The sequence below is a fragment of the Littorina saxatilis genome, linkage group LG2 (assembly GCF_037325665.1).
Source record: "Littorina saxatilis isolate snail1 linkage group LG2, US_GU_Lsax_2.0, whole genome shotgun sequence".
In the NCBI taxonomy this organism is placed as follows: Eukaryota; Metazoa; Mollusca; class Gastropoda; order Littorinimorpha; family Littorinidae; genus Littorina; species Littorina saxatilis.
In genome coordinates this window covers 8,603,858-8,612,308 of record NC_090246.1, presented here as the reverse complement: position 1 = coordinate 8,612,308, position 8,451 = coordinate 8,603,858, and the positions used below count along the sequence as shown (strand labels likewise).

The 8,451-nt window shown below is 38.5% G+C and overlaps 1 long non-coding RNA gene across 1 annotated transcript in view; it reads left to right on the top strand.

Annotated features, from left to right (window-relative positions):
• The first annotated feature begins 4,548 nt into the window (after positions 1–4,548).
• LOC138958122 (uncharacterized) overlaps positions 4,549–8,451 on the top strand; it is a 6,328-nt gene continuing 2,425 nt past the window's right edge. The window contains exons 1-2 of the long non-coding RNA XR_011453307.1: positions 4,549–4,677; positions 8,254–8,346. This is a non-coding gene — a long non-coding RNA (uncharacterized lncRNA). The remainder of the gene's footprint in view (positions 4,678–8,253; positions 8,347–8,451) is intronic.

Below are 8,451 nucleotides of genomic sequence, written 5' to 3'. Positions count from 1 at the left end.
ACCGGTAAAATACTGGTAATTAGCGGTTAAATGAGAGTTGGTAGTTTTTGCACACACACAAACAATTACACCGATATGAATCTGCAGCATGGATCGATCTAGCTTTACGTTTACATGTGTGGAAGAAGCAGCCAGGCTGTGGGGCTTTGTCATTTGTGCAATCAAAAGGATGTTCTTATGCCAAGACGAGTCATTCTGATAATCATCGCTCCACGGCTATTGCCAGTTGTCTCTCTGACCGGACGCTACAGTCCTACTCGAATCTATCAAAACAAGAATACAGAGTTATCTCCCATATGTTTTTCGCGAGCACTGATCTAAATTTGAGATCAGTGTTCGCGAGACGAAAATGATTGCAGATTGACCGACTTCGACAGTGATATCCGTTCTGTTCTTCACAGTTATGATAAAGACATCGTTCTTAGGACAAAACAAGTCGAAATTTTGAGACTGCTTGTCGGAAGGAGACCGTGATATACGGTTGTACCACTCTCAATTGGTTACAGAAAAAATCGTCTGCTCCAGTGAGCGCCGAAACCAAACGGTTGATTATCACGTAACACTTTTGCCATATTTAGAGTTGTTTGCATAGTAAATACAGCCGCGAAAAATAGCTCGCTTGAAACTGTCTTACATATCAATTCCTTTGTAATTCAAAAATTAAAAAACACCATGAAAAATCATTATCGACGATCGCGAATCTGCTTATATCAATAACACATTACAAACAACTCTAAATATGTAAACAAATATGTTTCCTTGTCAGACAAGGAAACTCAAGGCATCCTGTCAGGGAGAGAATGACCCGAACTCATTTTGACCTGAGTTCAGGATGAAGACGAGTGTCAATACATTCATCTGTAATGGTTCATGTAATACTTTGCAAGGGAAGGAACGTTACTTAACATTCGTGTCCCTGGATCACCAATGTGCAACGCCAATTTTAAATAGCCTGTGGTATCGCATTTAAATTCGTTCGTTCCTCGAAACCTCTGTCTTAATCCGCAGGTTTCATTCCCTGATTTCAATAATCGTTGTTCCCTCTTCGTGAATGTAGAGCATGTTTCCCAAAGTAGACATACTCCTAAAGTATATATATGTATGTTGATGCAATTAACGTTTGAGAGCACAAACAGAAATGATATAAACAAGCAGTTTGTCTTGTCAACCAATCATAGCTCTGGTGATGCTCAGATGACAGTTTGCCGTTTTATTGTCACTCGTTAAATTTAAAGATTGTTGTGCTCAATTCTCTGTCCCGTCGCGATATAACCTTGAATGGTTGAAAACGACGTTAAACACCAAATAAAGAAAGAAATAAATTCTCTGTCTTATTATTTCTGTGTGAATTTCATTCAGTTTTCTCTATTCGAGGCTTTCACCTGGAATAGTGTCAATCGAATTACGGCATTACATTATTGACTCAAAAATTCTTCTTCTATTTTGTCTGAGAAAACTAGCCCATAATGGCATGCATGCACCCAGCTGTTTTCGTTTCCGGTCTCCGCTGGAATTGTGAAAATGTAGCGTGCTCTCGCTAGAGGAAGTGAGAAACGATTTTTCACAGCCTGACGTTCGTCTTGCCTTAATCAGCTGGGGACTCATTGGGTTCCAAGCCTGATTTTATTCCAATGTTTCTTGTCCCATTTCCTGTTCCTTTCCCTTTTGTAAATTCTTTTCGGGCAACAGTGCAGAGGAGGTTTTGTTTCAGGACTCAGGCATTGGTGATTTTTTAAAGGGACGACATTCTTCCGTATGTCTTAAGGATAAGAGAATGACAGGGACGACGATGACAATGGTAATGATCGATACTGTCGATTGTGTTTGTGTGTGCGTGTGAGTGTGTGAATGAGTGAGTGAGTGAGTGTGTGTGTGTGTGTGTGTGTGTGTGTGTGTGTGTGTGAGTGAGTGAGTGTGTGTGTGTGTGTGTGTGTGTGTGTGTGTTTTATTGAATGGAGAAAAGACCGCTAGTTTGTGTTTTTTTCTGAGAGAAAACATCTTATTGCTAGAATGACAAGAAAGAATTGAGAAAAATGACCACGAGGAGACCAAGTCCAATACCAACAACCAAAGGAAGAAGTAGCACTACGATACGTGCATTTAAAAACCGATTTGGTAATATCTTATTTATCACTTGCTACCAACACACGTCCATTATTTGCACAGAAAGACATTAAACACCTCCAAAGGTCACCAAACTCATCAGCAAGATGGCGTCAGAGATACGGCATGCCTCCAAGCGGCAATAGATCACGCGTTAAATGAGCCGCAAAGCCCGGATCGTCAATAACGGCCCGGCACAAGTCTGACACCACTGATGACCGACGACGGAAAAGCCAAGAGTCAGCTATCATTTCCATGTCAGGGAGGCCGCAGCTCCCAGCGCGACTCATACTTCTTCCCATTTAGCCCATCTCTTACCTATCGTTTGTTTCGTCAGCCGGAATCGCCTCCCTTGTTGCTTCGACCGGCTTCCCTCCCTTGCCGACGTTGGCTCGTCTCCCTTGCCGACTTTGGCTCGTACGCACTACGATTTGATGATTTGTTATCTCCCATGCCGACTTTGGCTCATACGCACTACGATTTGATGGTTTGTTCTCTTCCTTGTTGACTTTTACTAGTTCATAACTACGATTCGATGACTACTTGCCTCCCTTGCCAACTGTTGATAATGTATACTACGATTTGAGAACTGCTTACCTCCTTTGCCCGACTGTTGCTGGTACTTTCTACAGTATGAGGACTAACCTGCTTTGCCGATTATGGCTGGTTCGTACTAAGATTTGACGACTGCTCATTTCCTCCCTTGCCAACAAGAAGAACAACAACAAAAACAACAACAACAACAACAGCAACAGCAACAGCAACAGCAACAACAACAGCAACAACAAAACCAACGGCGACGACGACAATAACATTCAAGAGCAAGTAACAATGTTAGGCACAACACAAACAAACTAAACTCACACCAAAAGGTCTACACACTTCAACAAAAAACATCAACAACCCCGCCGCTTCGAAAAAAAGTCAAATATAATATCCTATCCTGTTCTATACTTTATGAGGAGGCGTCAGCTCAAAAACCCAGATATTGTGGCCATTCGTGGGGGCTAGAGAAAATAAAACTCCTTATGAATTGAATTGATGAAACCTACTTTTTTTCGCTCCTTGATCCCATCGGGTGAACGCTTTCCCCCAAAGTCCACTCATCGTCATTGTGTTACAATACATAGTTTCACAGGAAATATTAATTCCGAAAAAAAATCCACAAAAAAACAAAATAATTTGACAGTGGAAAAAGGGAAATCAGAGGCAAAACTGTGAAAATAACTTTCAAAAGACACCATACTGTGGTAATATTTAAGGGAAGGAATCCTAAACACACGCACACACACACACACACACACGGACGTACACACACGGACGCACACACACACACACACACACACACACACACACACACACAGGTCTGTCTATTTGTCTGTCTGTCTGTCTGTCTGTCTGTCTGTCTGTTTCTCTTCCTAATTCTCTCTCTCTCTCTCTCTCTCTCTCACTCTGTCTCTCTCTCGCCTTTTCCCCTCCCTTCCCTATCTCTTTCTCTCTCTCTGTTGTTGTTGTTGTTGGTTTGTTTGTTTTCTTTTTGTGGTATGTGTCCAAGTGAAAAAAGCTGTTTACGCAGATGAACGTCTGGATATGATCATCCGGGGGTTGGGGACATGATCCTGCACGCGAATGAGAATATCTGTATTGTCAAACAGCACGATTCCGCTAAGCTTCATAAGGGTATAGGCTAAACACGTCGCGTCAAGCAAAATCAATACAAATGTCATTTAGTCAACCTGCTGTTGCAGAATGACACTGAATACGCTTCAATATAACACAGACTTAGAAGTTCTGGGCTGCCCGAAACCCTTCGGCAAAGACATCGCTGACACTGCAGTGACTTCGGTGACCGAAGCCAACTAAACCTAAAGTGCATACAACGGATTTGTTTTTATTTTTGAGCACATGTTTGGATTTTCCCATTTAAGAAATGATAAAGAAAGAATGCAACGGAATCATTTCCTAATCTGCGATTGCAATTTTGCTTTCAACCCTATTTTAAATTGAGAAATTTGGTAATTAATGCTTAAGCCTCAAAGCTGAAATGCAGTCCCATAATCCGGACTGGGCCAAATAACGTCTGACAAAAATATTGTATTTTATCGAACAATGCGGTCGTTTCAAAAACATTATGTACACACACACACACACACACACACGCATACACACAAAACACACAAACACACACACACACAATCACACACACACAATCACACACACACACACACACACACACACACACACACACACACACACACACACACACACACACACACACACTCACACGGCGTCTTCATTCCCAGTGTACCGAATACTTCTAGCCAAATGCTGACCAAATATAAAATAAACATAAAAATGCTATGGCTTAGCTGGCGTTTTGTCTTTCATCCTGTCTAATCTAGAACTTTAGTGAGGTAAGTAAGAGTATTAAAAAGCCGGAGCGAACACTGTTAAAACTATTAGAGTGAGATTATCATCCTTTTCTATATATCTCTCCCTCATTGTGGTTTTTACTCATTACATTTCTGGAACAGAACCCTCTGTTACGAACCATTTTCTTGGTGAACATTTGCAGTATGTAATCATTTTTTTCTAACTTGTTACCATATTTTCTTTAAATTGGTTTGTTTAATGCTACAGAACTGTGTGAAATATATGTATATTATAAACCTAGCTCTTCAAAACTGTGTATACAAATTTGTTGTTTTAAACATGATGTAACAAGACTGATATTGGTGATTTTACTTCGTACATAAATTCGTGAGAGAAAAAAAAATGCAAATCAACCCTGTCGTGAAAGTTGGCGGTTTGCATCATTATTCCTTTTATTCTTAACTGGACAAAACGGAATTGATCTTTCTTTGTTCGATGCTACAGAATTCTACGAAAAGTTTAGTTTGGAAAAAAAAACAATGGTTCATCACCGGGAAGTGACGGACTCACTACAGAGTTTATTAAAATATTCTGGAGTAGATTACAGAGCATGATAACAGGCTCGTTTAATGAAACCTTTCATAATAATAAGTTGTCTTTTACGCAAAAACAAGGAATAATTAAGTTATTGCAAAAAAGTACAGAAGTACCCAGGGAAGACCTTAATAATTGGCGCCCAATTACCCTACTTAATACAGATTATAAGATGTTGGCAACAGTTTTGAACCAGAGTTTGAGTTCGGTTATTTGTAAGTTAGCAAATGAAGATTAAGTTGGTTATATAAAAGGCAGGAATATTGGAACCGTGATTCGTACAATAGATGACGTAATAGAGTATTGAAATCGAACGAATTAGTCTGTGTTTATACTGGCCCTTGACTATCGTAAAGCGTTTGACTCCATTTATAAGGAATTTATGATAGAAGCATTTCGATCATATGGTTTTGGTGAAGATTTTCAAAAATGGGCTAAGCTTTTAATGACAGATACTTTCAGTAGTATTAATCACGGAGGGTGGATTTTAGAGCCGTTTCCTTTGAAGTGTGGTATAAGACAAGGTTGTCCATTTTCACCCCTGGCCTTTATATAGGCGGTGGAAATACTTGCCATTAAAATTAGGAAAAGTGACATAGCGGGCGTTAAATTACCCTGAAAGGTGGACGATGAGAGTGCCTTGAAAATTAAACAGTTAGCAGATGATACAACATTATTTTTACAGAACAGTGGTGATGTTTTTAAATTTAATGATATACTAATACAGTTTGCACAGTTTTCAGGACTGACCCTGAATGTTAATAAAACAGCATTGTGGTCAGCAAAAGTTGCCCTTTGAGTGCACAGATAAGATTAAGATTGTAGGTATTTATTTTGTAAATAATGATAGTGCAATAAATGTTGAAATGAATTGGGTATTAAGAGTTCAGAAGATTAAGAAGTTGATTAAGATATGGAGTCGAAGAGATTTAAGTATTCACAGTAAAATTGTAATATTATCATGTTATTTTATTTCACAGCTGGTATTTGTGATGCAGACGATTGGATTGCCAGATCGGGTTTTGACAGAGTTGAATAGATTGTTTTATAAGTTTATTTGGCAGAGAAAGTGTTCGAATAAAAAGCATTTGATAAAGTTAAAAGAAAAGTAATGGAGAAAGAAATAAGTGAAGGTGGGTTGAAAATGTTAATGATGGGGCGGGGATATAGCTCAGTTGGTAGCGCGCTGGATTTGTATTCAGTTGGCCGCTGTCAGCGTGAGTTCGATCCCAGGTTCGGCGGAAATTTATTTCAGAGTCAACTTTGTGTGCAGACTCTCTTCGGTGTCCGAACTCCCCCCCCCCCCCCCCCCCCCCCCGTGTACACTACATTGGGTGTGCACGTTAAAGATACCACGATTGACAAAAGGGTCTTTCCTGGCAAAATTGCTTAGGCACAGTTAATAATTGTCTACCTATACCCGTGTGACTTGGAATAATAGGCCGTGAAAGGTAAATATGCGCCGAAATGGCTGCAATTACTGGCCGTATAAAATTTCATCTCACACGGCATCACTGCAGAGCGCCTAGAACTGTACCCACGGAATATGCGCGATATAAGCCTCATTGATTGATTGAAAATGTTAAATGTGCACATTATGCAAGAGTCTTTTGATTTACAATGGGTTGGACGATTGCATGAAAAGAAGGGAGAAAATTGGACGTTTATACCACTATGGTTTCACTGTTGTTTCAGGGTATGGTTGTTTTGATTTGAATGTTAAACCGAGTAAGGAATTGAATTTGACAATGATTGGAAGCCTAATTTGGCAGAGGGTAGTGTGGACACATTTAAATTACAAGCTTAGGATGGAACATGATCATATTGATGTACACAACTTTTATAAACAGATTTTTTGGAGTAATGATTTGATTCGGTATAAAGGGAAAATGTTGTTTTATTCTTATTGGAAAAATGCTGGGATTGAAAGAGTAAATGATTTGTTTATAGTGGAAGAAAAGAGATTAAAGTCTGCAGCAGAGGTATATATACAAATTGGAAAGAACAATGCAAATATTTTATTGGATTATTGGGCATTAATAAATGCACTACCCAAATTGTGGATTAATTGGTTTGAAAATAAAGACATTATTGTACAGATGGATAAGCAGAAGTTTGATGGTAGCCAGTATATGATCAAAATAAGCCAAATAAGAAAAATGATAGAAAAGAAAAGTGTAATAACTGCTGTAGAAAAACTTTGTGTGTATAATTTTTGGTTGAGGAAGTTTGGTGTACAAGTAGATAAGGACATTTGGACCCTTGCCTATGTTTCTAAAGAAGTGAGGTTAAGAGAATTGCAATGGAAAATTGTACATAACATTTATTCAACAAATATTTTATTATGTAAAATGCAAGTCAGAGAGAATAACAGATGTTGTATATGTTGTACGGAAGTTGATTTTGTTGGACTTTTTTTATGAGTGTATACCGGTAAAGTTGTTTTGGACGAAGAAAGAAAATTGGATAGAGGAAAAGATTGGATTGAGGGTTAAGTTTATAACGCAGGATATAATATTTGGGTATCACGACACAAGTTGTTGTAAAAAGATGAGAAATTTTGTAAATCACGTAATATTGATTGGGAAAATGTGTGTTAGTATTTTTAGAAAAAGAACTTGTAGTGGATCAGTGTTCGTAATTTTTGAGGTTCAAATATTAAATAGAAAAATTGAATTGTAAATATATGTATTTACACTGTAAATAGAAAATTTCCATTTTTCGTTAGTGTATTATACCTCTTTGGTTGGAGTTAAAAAAATGTTAACAGAAAAAAAGACCAATGAAGAAAGATGCTCACCGCCTATTTACACACAAAAAAGATAAAGAAAAAAAAGGAAAAAAAGAAGGAGGGTTTGAAGCAGCCTGCATGCAACTGAGGTCCAAAAAAAAAAAAAAAATAGAACGATGCAGTTGTACGTAGTCATTATTCATAGTACAAAAGAAAGGGATTTTCCTTGTTACTTATCTGTTTCTAATCGCTATGAAAATGTATTTCCTCCGTGAATTGGTGGAAAACACACACACACACATACACACACACACACACACACACACACACACACACACATACACACACACACACACACACACACACACATGCTAAACGATTGTAACTTTGTACTTTACACAGAAGCATGTATGTGTACATGTGTGAACTCTGATTGTTTTGCTTTGTTACAGTTGACAAGAAAAGAAAAACTTCAGCAATGGCAATGAACAGGCCCTTGGTACTTTTGGCAGGGTTTTGCTTCGTGCTTCATATGTTTTTTTATGGTAGGGTACTCTATATTTGTTCAGGACACATACACAAACAAACACACACACACATACACACACACACACACACACACACACACACACACACACACACACGCACAC